Source organism: Opisthocomus hoazin, chromosome 17 (genome assembly GCF_030867145.1).
Source record: "Opisthocomus hoazin isolate bOpiHoa1 chromosome 17, bOpiHoa1.hap1, whole genome shotgun sequence".
NCBI lineage: Eukaryota > Metazoa > Chordata > Aves > Opisthocomiformes > Opisthocomidae > Opisthocomus > Opisthocomus hoazin.
In genome coordinates this window covers 8,162,472-8,177,055 of record NC_134430.1, presented here as the reverse complement: position 1 = coordinate 8,177,055, position 14,584 = coordinate 8,162,472, and positions in this window count along the sequence as shown.

Below are 14,584 nucleotides of genomic sequence, written 5' to 3'. Positions count from 1 at the left end.
GATTTCCCATGCTTACAGAATTTGGATCTCATAACAGAACCACAGAAAGACTTAGGCTGGCAGGCATCTCTGGAGGTCACCTCATGCAACCTTCTGCTCCAAGCAGGGCTAGCTTCAAAGCTAGAGCAGATGTAGATGGGTTTTCCCCAGTCAAGTTCTGGAAATCTCCAAGGACAGAGACTCTACCAAGTCTGGGCACCTACTCCAGTGGCTGATGTCCTCTTGCTTAACAATTATTTTTCTGATGTGCAATCACAGTTTCCCTGTGCGAGCTGCCTCTTGTCTTTCTGCTGTGCACCAGTGAGGTGAGTCTGGCTCCATCTTCATTATGACCCTCCTTTCCGGTAGTGGAAGACAGAAGTTTGATTGTCCTTAATACCTCTTCGCTGGGTTGAAGAAGCCCAGTTCCTTCAGCTTCTTCTCGTACGTCATGTCCCCCCATCGCCGATCATCTTACTGGCCCTCCGTTAGATTCTCCAGTTTGTCAGATCTCCCTTGTCCTGGGAAGCCCCAAGGTGGGCACAATGCTGAGGTGTGTCTCAGAGGTGATGGGTCAAGGGGATTAATTACTTCCATAGAACTCTGGCTGTTCTCTTGCTAGTACAGTTCAGTATGTGGCTGGCCATCTTCATCACATGGATGCACTTCTGACTCCTCTTGAACTTGTTGTCCACCAGGTCTTTTTAGGGAGCTGCTCCCCAAGTAGTTGTCCCTCAGCTGTCCTGGTTGCATGGGGTTATTCCATCCCAGAGGCAGGAGCAGGCATTTGCCTGTGTTGAACGTCATAGGATCCCTGTCAACTCATTCCTACAGCTTACTGATATATCTCTAAATGGCAGCTGTCTTTCCCATCACTGACTGCGTCACCTTTGGAACACTCCTGAACTACTGGCATGGATTCCCAGATTTAAGTCCATGTTAACACAGGAGTTGATACTAGAAAGCAGTGAGGTTTGTTTAACAAATCCAGCTCATGCCCAAGTGATGATATAGATGGTCATCATCTCCAAAAACAGTGGAGTCAGTCATCTGGTGTGATGAATAAGGTCATGTCCCTGGGGTGACTACAAGAATCAACGCAACTGCACAAACTCAGCAGGGCTCACTGCAGCAAGAATTTCTTTCTTGGCTGTGTTTTAACAGCATGTGACAGTAAAGGATGGGATATTGGCAATATCTTTCTGACCAGGCCCTCCCAGAGTGACAGCACACGCAGCAGAGACAGTCTGCCCTTGAGGCATGTCTTGGATAATCCCTTGTTTGCTGCTGGAGAAGTATTGAACAGTGTCCAAGAGGACAGAGTCTTTGCCAAAAACTCAGAAAGGACAAGAGGCCCACAGACGCAGGACTGCGTCTGCTGTAGGTAGGAAGGCACTTGCTGAATCAGAGCAAAGGCCCATCTCCCCAGGGTACCTGCCGGTGGGGACACCACAGTCAGGAAGGTGGGCGTCCCAGAATGAGGTCTGCCTCTTGTGTTTCAGCTGTGCTGGACCTGGGAAATCAGAGCAGTTGCACTGCGTCCATTGCGGCAGTGGGGACAGGGTTCTGCAGAAAGTGCTGGAGTACAGACGTGGCACTGGAGGGTGCCCGGCTGTACGGGGGTGCTAGGTCTGCACAAGTGATCCCCAGGCACCAGGGCCAGGTGGAAGCTGTGAACCAGAATGACATTGCAGATGGAGATGCCACCTCCATATGCTGCGATGAGGCATCCACACTGCGTCAGAGCGTGCTGTGTGGAGCTGGCCACAGCTGCAGCAGGGACCAGCACTACCTCTTCTCCCTGGTCAAAGCCAGCCAGGGAGCCTCTGGGATGTGGAGAGGTACAGAGAGGGTGTGCTTTGGCGAGAAATTCAGGGCATGTGGAGTGGTGACGTGCCTGCTATGGGGACAGGAGGGTGCCCAACCCAATGTGGAGTACGAAGACTGTGCAGGGAGACCCCAATGAGCAAAAGAGCAAAAAAACCACACTGCAGCCCTGAGCTTCAAGGGAGATCTCCCTTCCCCAGCACTCGTCTCTGCTATCCCCACTCCCCTGTGTATAAATACTCTCTCTCCCAACCCGTGAAAAATGAGTGTCTCAGAGCATGGTCTCAGCAGTAGGCATGCACTGTCCTCCATGAGCATCCAGTCCTTGGTCAGAAGGGAGGAAGCACTAGGGAGGACAACACCCGCTTTGCTCATGTCCTGGTTCAGGCAAGCCCTTCAGCTCCCACCTAGGTTTTTCTGGTTTTCAGAGACTTGGCAGTTGCGTGGTAAGGTAAAACAGGATTAAACTGGGGAAGCTGGATGTGGAGGAGTTGTCAAAATCTCTGTCCTACCCTGCTGGGAAGTCAGTTCATTTCAGAGAGGATTTATAGGCCAAAATTAAAACCACTAGCAGCTCAGCGTGAGACCTGTGCAACCTGATTGTGTAGTGCCACGTCATCGTTAAAAGTGTGGGGCTTTAATGGCATCTGGCTGGTCTGGGGGAAACTCAGTGTTCTGTTACTGTGTTATAAAGAGTGATAAACCTGTGTCTTGCCATACAAATATCTCTTCTAATATCTTTATATACTTCACAATCATTAATGAAATGCAGAGGAGACAAACTAAATCTGTACTCTACTCTGTTTCTAAAGAAGGCCTGAAAGGATTAGAAAAATCAATAGTTTTTCTGCTTGTTCCTCCATTAGAAATCCTGGCCCTGTGTACGCAGCTTTTCTTGGAAGATGCTAAGGTCAGTTGGAGAGCTGGTTAGACTCTAATAACAGAGGTTTTATGCAAACAAATCATGAAAACACTCTCTTCAGATATTTTTTGTCTAAGTTTTAAGTATAATGAATGAGATCTTGTCTTCAAATAAGGAAAATTTTCTCAAGTATTGTGCTATTACCGTTTCTGCATTGCTGCTTCCATCCATTGGTGTTGAAAAATCTATGTCTAATTTTGTACATCCTGCAATTTCCCTGAGCAATCAGAGAGAAAGGGAAACAACAGCTACTTTGCAATGATGGCCAAAAGGGCACATTTTCAGCTCTCCTTTCTTAAAGTGCTGCGGTTGCTGCCCAGAGACCTTGCTTTGTCCATCTGAGTGTGATTTAAGAGAAACTGCAGCAGCTAAATCTAGGAAAACCACCAAGAAATTTTCATTACACTGATTACATCTGCGAGTGCAGACGCTTACCATGGTGTGAGGCCCCGTCCCAGTCCAAAGATTCCCACCCTGGGGAAAAAACCAAAGGTCTTAAAAATGCATTTTGTCAGACTAGCTGTATTCTGTCCTGGGTTTTTTTGTCCAGGTGGATGACATAAAGTGTCTCTGCTTCAGCACGTCACACTCAGTGTTTCCATAGGCCTTGAGGTGCCCTGTGGTGGCAGGGACGATGCAACAGCCGGCTGCTGCTGCCTGCCTCCCCAGCTTGCACACGCTGAGCTGTCCAGGGACATCCCAAGCCACGGCATGGGCATCGCTGGGGGATGATAAGCTTCTTTGGGGCATTTGTCCCCTCCAGCACCAATGGCAAGAGCAGAGAGACGTGCCCTTCTTGCTTGGATCATGGCCGTAAAGCTGGGACAGCCTGTTGGTGTTGGAGACCTGGGGGGATCACACTTCGTCTCAGGCAGCAAGAGGTGAGGTGCCAGGGTGGATGCAGCCCCAGAGTGGAGCAAGGGCAGCACGAGGCAGCCTGTAGCAAGGGGAAAACCCTCCTGCAGCGCTTTGACCCTCACTGTCCCCTCACCTTGTCACTGTCCCTGCCGGAGGCTCTGTGAAGCCCTGGCCAGGCTCCATATCCCACAGGGTCACTGTGGGCACCTATCTCCAGCTCCTCTTGCACAGCTCCAGTGCTTGTGCTCAGCTCCCTTGACCTGCAAGGAGTCGTGCCCTGTCATGCACCCACCTACTGCCCCCAGCCCGGATCCTACACCTTTTAATCTTTGTCCTCAGACTTTTTTTTCATCCAGTTTCCCTGATCCAGACTACCATCACGTGGCCTCCCTACTCTTGTGTCCCCATCTTTTCCCTGACAAGATCCTTTGGGGTTTTTTCTATTGAAGGTGCCAACCTAGTCACCACACCTCAGAAACACTCTGAATTTCCTTCAGCTGGCTGTCTAGGGGCTGTGTGAGCTGTGAGTCACAGGCTGGCCTGTCCTGTAGCTCCAGTGACCCATCCACCATGACTGTGCAGCTGATTCTGCACAAAGACTGTCCTTTCAGTCGCCAGACAGCCCTTCAGAAGTACCTGCCAGAATTGAACTGTGTGTGCCACAAGAGCATCCCTTGACATTTGCCTCTGTGCAGGCACCTACCACAACCTCCCTGCAGGTATTGCAGGCCTCCTCCCTTCCCCTGGTGCTTTCTCTGCAGTCCTGCGGGGCTGAATATAGTTAGCACAGCCACAACATCTGGCATGGCCATAACATCTGGCATGACCATACCTGCAACAACAGGGCTCTGCACTGTTGTTGTGTCTTCTGCTAATGGCAGGGACAGCTCTTGTCTCCAGAGCTCAGCCAGGAACCTGCCCATGGCAGCTACAGCCACCTCCTGCAAGGCTGGAGTCCAGGGATGAACCTTGCAGAGAGAGGGGGCTGGTGCAGCAGATTCCTGCTGCCTCCGGGGTGCTAGGGACATGAATAATATGCCAAAGTATCTTCTGTAACACGCAGTAAGGTCACTGCATGGCAGGAGCCAAGCAAACCCCTGCTTGCAGGGCCCTTACTTAGACTTCGCAAATTAACCATATCCTTCCTTCTCCTCCTCACTACCAGACAACAACGTATGTTCACGTCTCAGTACACGGTCCTAGTCTCTGCCTAAAAGCAGTCCTATCCCATATATAGGGATGATGGTTTAGGTATATTTCACAGTTTGCAATTAAGTATATTTTTTGAGACAAGAGTTTCTTATGGTTTTTTTTCCCCAAGGTCATAACCACTGCTATCGAGGACGTCTGGAAGGGTGAAAGGGCAGCAGGGGTGCATCACCCAAAGGTCTTTGAGACAACTGCATCTAAAAGCTGCGTGACAACCTCCAGCCAAAGCCAGCTCAAGGCTTCTCAGCAGACCAGGCAAAATTCATTTTGCGGTGTGGGAGAGTTGTACGGAAAGACAAGGGTAAGCAGGGGTCACGCCCGGGCTGTTGACTCAAGTGAACGGTGGCAGGGTCTTCCTTGCGAGAGAGCAGGGGGAGATCTGCATGGGCTCAAGGAGGGGCTTCCTCCTCCATTCAGCAAGCACAAGCACTCCCCCCACCCAGTTCAGCCTTCTTGCTCACCCCTCAGTGCCACCCCAGCTTCTGGGGACGATGAACAACAGGACCGCAAGGATCACAGAACTTGTCCTACAACTCTGATCTCGGAACATTAGTAACCCGATCAATCTAAGCTGAGAGAAATGATACCGGTCTACTGCTCATAATTAAAGATTAACGGACTGTGCAGAGAGTTTCTGCTTAGCAAAGAGTAGAGCAATTATCATCTATCAGACTTTTTTGCACTATGCCTGTCATGTTCTGAAGGCCTAATGCTGTGCTTTCAATGAATAAATTGCTCACCCTGCAACATGGTTTCTAGTGCAATTGCTTTGCTATTGAACTTTTCTATGCCTCTGTGTTAAATCATTTTGCACTTCACCAGCCAGCCAGTGTGAAAGTGTGGGGGAGCAATGCCTGCTCCCCAGCAGCTGAAGGGCTCTGTTAGGTTGGCACAAGTTAAGACATGTGTACGTCAGGATTAGGACAGTATGGGGATGATACAGGTCTAATGAGGTTAGATGAAGCCCTGATGTAAGCAGGCAGCGGTGTCGTTTGCTGCAGTGGTGCATGCCACGGTCAGCCGTTCTCCTGAGCTGGTGCACAGCCACGTTCCCGCTGCGGCCGGGGATGGCACGGCCAGGCAGAGGAGCGGCAGGGCACAAAGACAGTTCAGCCTGGCAGCCAGGAGCTCTACATGCAACACGGGGCACTGTCAAACCCTGACTCACCACGGTCCTGACCCTTCCCTGTCTGCAGAGCAATTTTACATGGACCACAGAGCTCTCCCCACTACTGCAAAGTAGCCCCCACCAGCTACAATGTTGGAGAGAAAGTTGATTGTCCCTTTAACCAGCGAGCAGTCTTCCAAATGGCCAAGCACCAGAGATATGGCCCTAACCCCAAATTCCTTGTCATCTCTCTCTCCATCTTAGAACTTTCCTCCATGTCTAGCTCACAGGCACTAGTCCTTTCACATTTGTATGATCAAAGGAGACTAATTTTGCTATACTAAAGCCCAAGGATAAACTGGAGGACATTCCCAGAGCTGTTTCCAGGAGAAATCCCAGAAGCAGAGACCTATACTTAAGCAGCAGGACCAACAAAAGCTGGAATTTCACCCCACACTGTGAGTCACGAGAGCAACAGAAGAGAAACAAGGAATTTTGAGTTAATCCTTGCTTAGGAACAGTTTCAGTGAGATTAACACCATTAATTACTATCCTTAGTGTTATCAATAGAACAAGGATAAATTCGTAACATCATGACGTGAAGGCTTCAGGGAGACCTTAGAGCAGCCTGCCAGTACCTGAAGGGTCTGCAAGCGAGCTGGAGAGGGAGTTTTTACATGGGCTGAAAGAGGGGAGATTTAGATTAGATATAAGCAAGAAATTCTTCCCTGTGAGGGCGGTGAGGCCCTGGCACGGGGTGCTCAGAGGAGCTGTGGCTGCGCCCTCCCTGGGAGTGTTCAAGGCCAGGTTGGACGGGGCTGGGAGCAGCCTGGGCTGGGGGAAGCGGTCCCTGCCCATGGCAGAGGTTTGGCGAGATGATCTGTAAGGTCCCTTCCCACCCAAACCACCCTGTGATCCTTTGAGCACCGCTGCCTCGCAGGGCTCCACACGCGCTGGCGCGTGTCCCCACACGGCCAGGTGGACAGGAGGACATGGCCACTGCGGGGCCTGGCCTGGTGGGTGCTGCTGCTGGGTGCTGGGCGCTACCTCCCACCGGGTCTGGCAGTGATGGGCAGGGGGTCAGTGTGGACCAGCCCTCTGAGTTTCATTTTTAGCTGGTTTGGGGGAAAAAAAATATATTTGTGATTTCAATACACCTTAAGCTGCCTGTGAGGTCACCCAAACCCGCCAGCACTGCACCTAAGCTGAGCTGAGCTACCACAGCAGGGAGGACAGCATCCGCCTGAGGCACTTCTACCGGGCACACAGAATCACAGAATCCCAGCATGGCAGGGGTTGGCAGGGCCCTCTGTGGGTCACCCAGCCCAACCCCCTGCCCAAGCAGGGTCACCCAGAGCAGGGGGCACAGCACCGCGGCCAGGCGGGGCTGGAATATCTCCAGAGAAGGAGACTCCACAACCTATCCATGCACCAGCTTCATCCCGTTCCCTGCTGTCTGCCCACAGGATTGGGCCCTCCAGATGTGCCTCAGACACCAGCTGTCTCAATATTCATGTTGCGCCGCTCTCTTCTGCGTTGCCTCACTTTGCCTGGATTTGCCGGCCATCGGAGGAAGGGCCCCATGGTTTGCCCCGCTGGATTCACAAGTGATCCTGGCCGCAGCCTGCTCTTAGGAGCTCAGACCAGCCATCCCCATCCCTGCTGCCCACACCTGCATCTCCCTGCTCCTCACAGCCACCACATGCCCCATCCAAAGACCGGACTGTGAGATGTAGTCCCCTTTTCTCCCTTGTTACCAGAGTTTTGGTTTGTATATCCACTGTTTTTACTACTCAGACTGTGTTCTTAGTTGCCCACCACACAGCCCTCCACAGCCAGCCCTTAGCCCAGGCCCCAGGGACCCCCAACCAGGAGAAGCAGGCACTCCCGGGCAGGGATCACTCCGGCCCCTTTGGGATGCTGAGTCGGGAGGAGGTGGGCAGGCTCCTGGAAGCACCTCTTTCTCTCCCATGGCCGCACCCCTGTATCTCACCCCAGGGATTTTTTTCACCTCATCATCTCCAAGACGCACTCTCCTGTTTTCTGCCCTCATGGTGGTTTCAGCCACCTTGGTCACAGTTTTTCTCTGGGAAAGGAGGGTGAAGCACAATAATTTCTACCCGAAACAAGACATTTCTACCCTAAACTGGAGTCATTGGACCCCAGTGCTCAAAGACCATCTAAGTAGCAGTGGTTCAGTACTTGGTGCCTGGTATTCTCCCCACCAGTGTCCCCTCCCTCATCCACAAACCTTTGAGCCACAAGAAACTCCACAAACCTTCTCCGCTGCCAATCCACAGACTATAACCTGGAGCGATCGGTCCATGCTTTCGAGGCTTACATTTAACTTGGGGACACCAAAGCCAGCATTGCTTGTGAGGCAGACCCTAGGTCAAGCCCACCAACAGGTCTGCCGTCTGTGGGACTTGAAGATCCCAGCACAGCCTGAGGAGTGAAGGGGATGAGGATGTGAGCGCTGAAAGTGGAGCATTGCCCTTTACACTTCAGTCAGCCTTACTTTGGACAAGCTAAGAGTTAACCCCTTCAGGGCTTTACTGAGATCTCTTCGTCACCGCTCCTCCACGTCTCCTTCATCGCCTTTCCATGATGACCATTTATCAATCCAGATGCTACACTTGGGCCCCAAAGTGGAAGCGTTTGTTTCACAGGGCTGGGGTGAGGAGAATGGAGGGCCCAGCTAACCCAGGCTAGCACAGCTCCTCAGTCAGCTGAGAGATCACTTGGTCTAAGAGATCTCCAGCTGTTTTCAGGCGGTTTTCTGATAGCTGTGCGCCAGCCTGGGTAGGACCATCCCTGGATGCATCCTGAAGTACCAGAGTCACTTCTGCAAGTGGTACGCAAGGCTTGTTATTGCCAGGCTGCAGAGACGATGCCTTGTGTGGGAACCTACTTCCTACCCAGAGGACAGCCCGACTCTCATGTCCCAGTCTCTCAAACAGCAGTTTTAACTGGATGTTTTCCAAAATGTTTCTCCGTCCCAGACATCTCTAGAGCCAGAGGAAGTTGGTTCACAGCTGACAACTTGGATAACTCAAAGTGTATTGTAACCACACCATGTTAAATAATGCACCATATGGACAGCGTAGAAGTTAATTTTTAAAAGATTTGAGTTATGCACTACTTCCTGATTGCTTTCTCGTCTGTGACATATCCTCCAACCCTCTTCCTCTCTGTGTTACTCAGATGCTATTGTTTCATGGAGATTTCTTAGAGATACTGGCACTTTCATGTGTTTTTTTTCCCTGTAAATAATCACTGTTCATTTCTTTCTGCATTAAAAATAAGATTATTCCATAATTTTTCAACCAAGCCCACATACTGTCCTGCTATCTTACGAGGGAACTGTCATTGAGTTAAATTACTGATGAAGGCGACATTACTCCTGTTGGAAAGCACCATGACAGTTCTAGTAAATATGCCTGGGTTGCTTAGAGTTTTGATGGGGTTTCGTGATGCACCCACAGTTTTCACTGTTGACCTGGAGCCCAGGAGCTGTCACGTGCAGGGTAATGCAGTGCAGAGCATCGCTCCATGGAGGGCTTGTGCAAAGTGGGACAGTGCTCAGCGGAGCAGCAGCTCTGCTTGCCATCACATGTCCACCCTGGCAGGTTTGTGTTACCACCCCAGGGTCTTGCAAGCTTCTGAAGGAGGTGCTGGGATGAAAGGGAGGGTGGTCTGAGAGCTGCACCTTGGGAGTGAGCAACCAGGAGGAGGGGAGCTAACTAGCAGCATGTGGTTTGATCAGCTCAGCCATCCCGTGTCCCTGCACCAGCAGGGTCAGTTGCTGCATCTGGTTCCAGCACTTGACCGGGCTCCTGGTGGGTGGACACTCCCTGTCAAAGCAGAAGGGTGCATGGAAAGAGGAGGCCCGAACGGATTCGTCCTTCACCCACTCCCGTTAATAACCAATGCCATTGTGGAAGATGGAATACGGAACAGGCAGAAATTTGAAAAAGACATAAAGTTAGCAGAAACTGTAAAGGCAAGATTAAAATTCAAGCTTACCTGGACAAACTGGAGATCTATCTGAAAGCAATAAGATGCTCTTTAGGAGAGATACTGCCTGTTATCTTCCTGGCACGGGAATAATCAATGCACAAAGACAGAACAGGAAACACTGGTCTGGGGAGCAGTCTGATGGGAAGCAGAAATTCATTGTGGACCTCATGGTGAAGGTAAAACAGATGGATCACGCTGATGTGGAAATGACAGGCACAAAAACTTGCTCTGCAACCAGAAGAATCCAGAAGCATCCGGTGGAAGACCCATGTGTGCACAAGGACATGGCCTGGGGAGAGCCTCAGCATGCCTGGAGACTGCATGGCTCTGGTGTGAGGGCCATAGACGCGGGCCTGGGGGACGTCTCCTTGATCATGCTGGTGAGGGGAAAAGGCTGGGGATGGTTGGCTGGATCAAGCAAGTCCTCACCAAGTTAACTAATCCTGGTCACAGCTCCTGGGCTAGCGACTCAGGCAATCTTTCCGTTAGAAGTCCTCTTTGATGCACATCTCAATGCCTCTTAAAAGCAGGCCGGAGTTTGCTGTGGGCAAAGCACCATTTCAAGTGCATTGACATCAGTTCTGTGAGGTTTGCAAGCCATAAAACACTTCAATTTGTTTCATTCAAATATTAATATCTGATTTACTTTAACATCCATTTACTGAGTGTGAGGAATAAGGACTTTTGAGGAGAGACAAAGGTGCCGTGGGTGAGTAACTTGCGTGGCTGGAGGCAGGCAGTTCAGGAGAGATGGTCGCATCTTGTCCCCTGCCTCCAGGGCTGCAACAGGACGGGGCTCGTGCCTGCCCCAGGACATGCCCTCCAGCCAGCTGTGCTACTACAAGGGCAACACTGGGTGGCTTTTTGCAGGGTCCTCACAGCAGCCACTACCCATGGGTGCAGGATGCCCAGCCCTGCAGACAGTAGCCTTTTTTCCATATGCATCTCCTAGGGAGATGCCATTCCTCTCCTTAGGAGCAGTCACTGAAGATCTTATAATGAGCCAAGACAGGTGGATTTCTTTTGCCTCGTGGTCTTAGGTGAATGATGTTGGTCACAGCTGGGCAACGTACAAAATGTGCTACCTGCAACAGTCCTGAATGGGTTTTACAGGGATAACGAGCACGGGATGAAGGCTGTGAGTCCAACCTGCTTTCTTCACCCCCTCCTCACAGGAGCATTTGGTGGCCTGGGGAAGCAGCACCAACCCCGCTGCTGCCGGCTGAGCCATGCCCGAGCCAGTCCCCAGGGACCAGCACCCCCGGACATGTCACCGTTTCACACCAATCTCCCAAAGCAGGAGCGTGGCTTCATCCAAGCCTGCAACCAAAACGCTGAGGACAGCATGGGGGATGAGCTCCTCTACCCCAGAGAGCTGGAGAGTGGAGGCAGAGCTCCTCCGCTCCCATGCCAGGGAGATGCCAAAGCCACACTTCAGTAAAACAGCATCTCTGAAGGGACACACAGATCCTGTATTAACCTCTTCTCCTACCCAGAGATTTCCAGATGTGCCCAGACAGTCAGATCCAATTTGAAAAATCTCCCCCCTTGGTCCTCTTCAGCAGTTCTCAGCCCTGCCGGGAGGGCACAGTCCTGTGTGCCACCAGCCATGCAGTGGAGCTGTGTCCGTACAGGTCACAGCATCTTCACTGCACACATCTCCTGGGACACGGCATCTTCACTGTGCACGGCCTCCTGCAGCCAACTCTCTACTGCCAGGAGCTCGGGGGGCACCGGCCGTCCGAGAGCAACTTCTGCAGCCCAGTCCCAGCCCCAAGCCCTCCTGGAGCCACGTTTGTGCGACTGGATGCACACCCACAATGAAGAGGGGAACAAAGCACCCCAAAAGCCTGCAACTGGAAACAGCTGGCCCGTGCCTGGCCTTTGAGGAAGGCTGGTCCTTGGGAAAGAGATCTGGCAGGGTTTTCACAGGCTGCATTTGGACCAGCATCCATAGCGAGACCACCTCTGTCTTAGGTGATGACAGATTGTATTCACCCTGAGCGAACACACCATGTCCAGTGCTTCCACAAACATAAGGACATCCAGAGCATCCATCCGGCCCACCAAGTCACAAAAAACTACACCACAGTTCAAAGGGGAGCGTGTTCGGAGGGGGGGTCCCTTGCCTGTAGAGCCTGGCTTGGCCAGTTCTCCAGGCAGAGCCACCAGCTGGGCTTTGCCTGGAACGGGAGACGTTCTGGGTTCAGCATGTGCGGATCCCACATAAATATGGATATAAGATACCATATACCTCTACTGAGGCAGATCACACAGCAGCCACAGCGACTTGTGATTCTCCACTCTGCCTGCTGTGGCCTGGGTCCACACCTCCCACCCCACAGGAAACCACTTCTTTTCCTAATAAGTGATAAAGAAAGAGGAAAACCAGATGGCTGGCCCCAGCATGGGTTTACTCGCGGGCTGTTGTGGATCTCTGTAGCATTTCTGCCAAGGGAGCCCAGCTGCCAGCCCTGGGTGAGGGGCCAGGGAGCAGCTCCCCTGCACTACAACCCCATGCGGCACCGGGCACAGGCACACAGGACGCATGAAAATCATTCCCAAGTTGCACCAGGAAGATGAGGGCGATTTCACACTTCAATCATGAACGCCCAAGTATTTTAATGCACTCGAGGTGCCTCAGGATTTCTGATCTGCTTGGAGACACCTTCTGCCCCGCAGGAAGCAGCTCCTATCTTCACGGGGGTGCAAGGAGCAAGGGAACTGGAGAGGGGACGCAAAAGGCAGGCAGAGACACAAGGTCCCAGCCAAGGCAGCCAGGATGCAGAAATTACAGGTTTTCACAGAATTTTGGTGTGAAGACCTTCTCTCTTGAAGGCACTGCAAGCTCTGGTGTAGGAGGGAGCTGGGCAGAACAACTGAAACGTGGGAGGCAATGACGGCAGCTGTGCCAGACAGATAATAAGACAGATCATCACAGCAGACAATACTCAGGTAGAGGAGCTGTCACGCAGATGTGGACGGTTTCACAAAGGGGATAATTGGAGTTCACTGAAGTTCAAGACCAGGAGGCGTGCTTTGGTTTCTAACCAGGACTGGCAGACCATCACACGCACAAGCACACAGCCACTTCTCTGCGCATGCATTTATTCTGCTGCCAGAATTTGGATGTCACCAATGATCACCTTCCAGTGAATCATGGAGGTCACTGCCACAACAAACTTTCTACACTGGCTGCAATAAGGAACAACGGACCTGTCTGGTGTGCAGCTAACTTAAAGCTATTTAGGAATTACAGGAAGGAAGATACAGGATTGGACCCAGGCAGGTCCACAGAAGGAAAGGTACTTCACACTGCGAGTGGACTACGTGCACCTCCACGACACTACGGGCTAATTCAACTCAATACAGAGAGAAAAGAAATGGCTCACATCCAGTTCAGCTTCTTTTTGATGGATAAAAAATGCAAAGGTTATTCCTCAATAACAGAATCACAGAATGTTCGGGGTTGGAAGGGACCTCCGGGTCATCCAGTCCAACCCCCCTGCCGAAGCAGGGTCACCTACAGCAGGCTGCACAGGACCGTGTCCAGGCTCTTCCCTTCCCTTGGGACCCGCTGCCCAGCACCACCTACACCTAAGATGCTGACGGAACCACCACACCCCAGGCCCGATGCTGATCCCTCTCTCCACTGTTCCCTTCACCTCTCAGGGGACGTCGGGTACAGCCAGCCACATGTGGATGCAACCTCTAGAAGCACAAAGCTTAAGACAACCCATAGACATGAGGTGGTGACTGCCTGTGACCTGCCTAGACTTTCAAAGCGCGCAGCAGCTGAGGGTGGGCAGGCTCCTGGAGGATCTCCTGCCCCTGCTCTTGGCTTTCGCAGCGGCTGTGCAGGGGCAAGAAGCATCGCCTTGGAGGAGCGCTCTGGAGACCACTCGCACGGGCGTTTGGCTCGCAGCCCCCGTCCCTGCGCGCCAACTCAAAGGCAGGACGGAGCCAGCCCGCGCCTCGCAGCTCGGTCCAGCAGCCCGGCAGCGCTCAGCTGCTGCCCGGAGACAGAGCGCAGCACTCCCCGGCTGCCATGCCGCTCCGGTGGGAACCCTTCTAACTGATTACATTCCCAGTTTCATTAATTAACACACATAACAAGACTTTTTCAATCTCTTTTTCATAGTTTGAAGCTCCCTCCCCACAATCCTTCGTTTCCACATTTGTCCCTAATTCAGCCACATCCAACATTTTCCTACCCACAACTGAGTTGCCCAGCTAGGAAAACAACAACAAAACCAGAAATCACCTGAGAGAGAAAAAGCAAAAACTTCTATGAAAAACGTAATTTGCTGGCTTGCTACATTTTGCACGTACCAGCCCTGACTGCTAAGCCTGAAAATGAGGAAGGGTCACAGACTGCGAGGGACGGCAAATCACAGCAGAAAGAGCAAGCGAGGACTGCGTTTCGTACAGACTGAAAACACGAACGAACCCTTTCTCTTTCTCTTCCTTCGCACACTGCTGGCCCCGCTGCCCTTCTCTGGACGCAGATGTTGGTGGAGAGGGGAAAAGAAAGTGTTTTGAGTTACATCTTCAAAATGCTAAAGAGGGGCAAAGCACCACGAGCAAGGGGCAGAAAGAGGCAGCACTGCGCAGCGCGGTGCTCAGTCCCGCCATCAGCTCCATTTCAGCTCCCCGTTCCT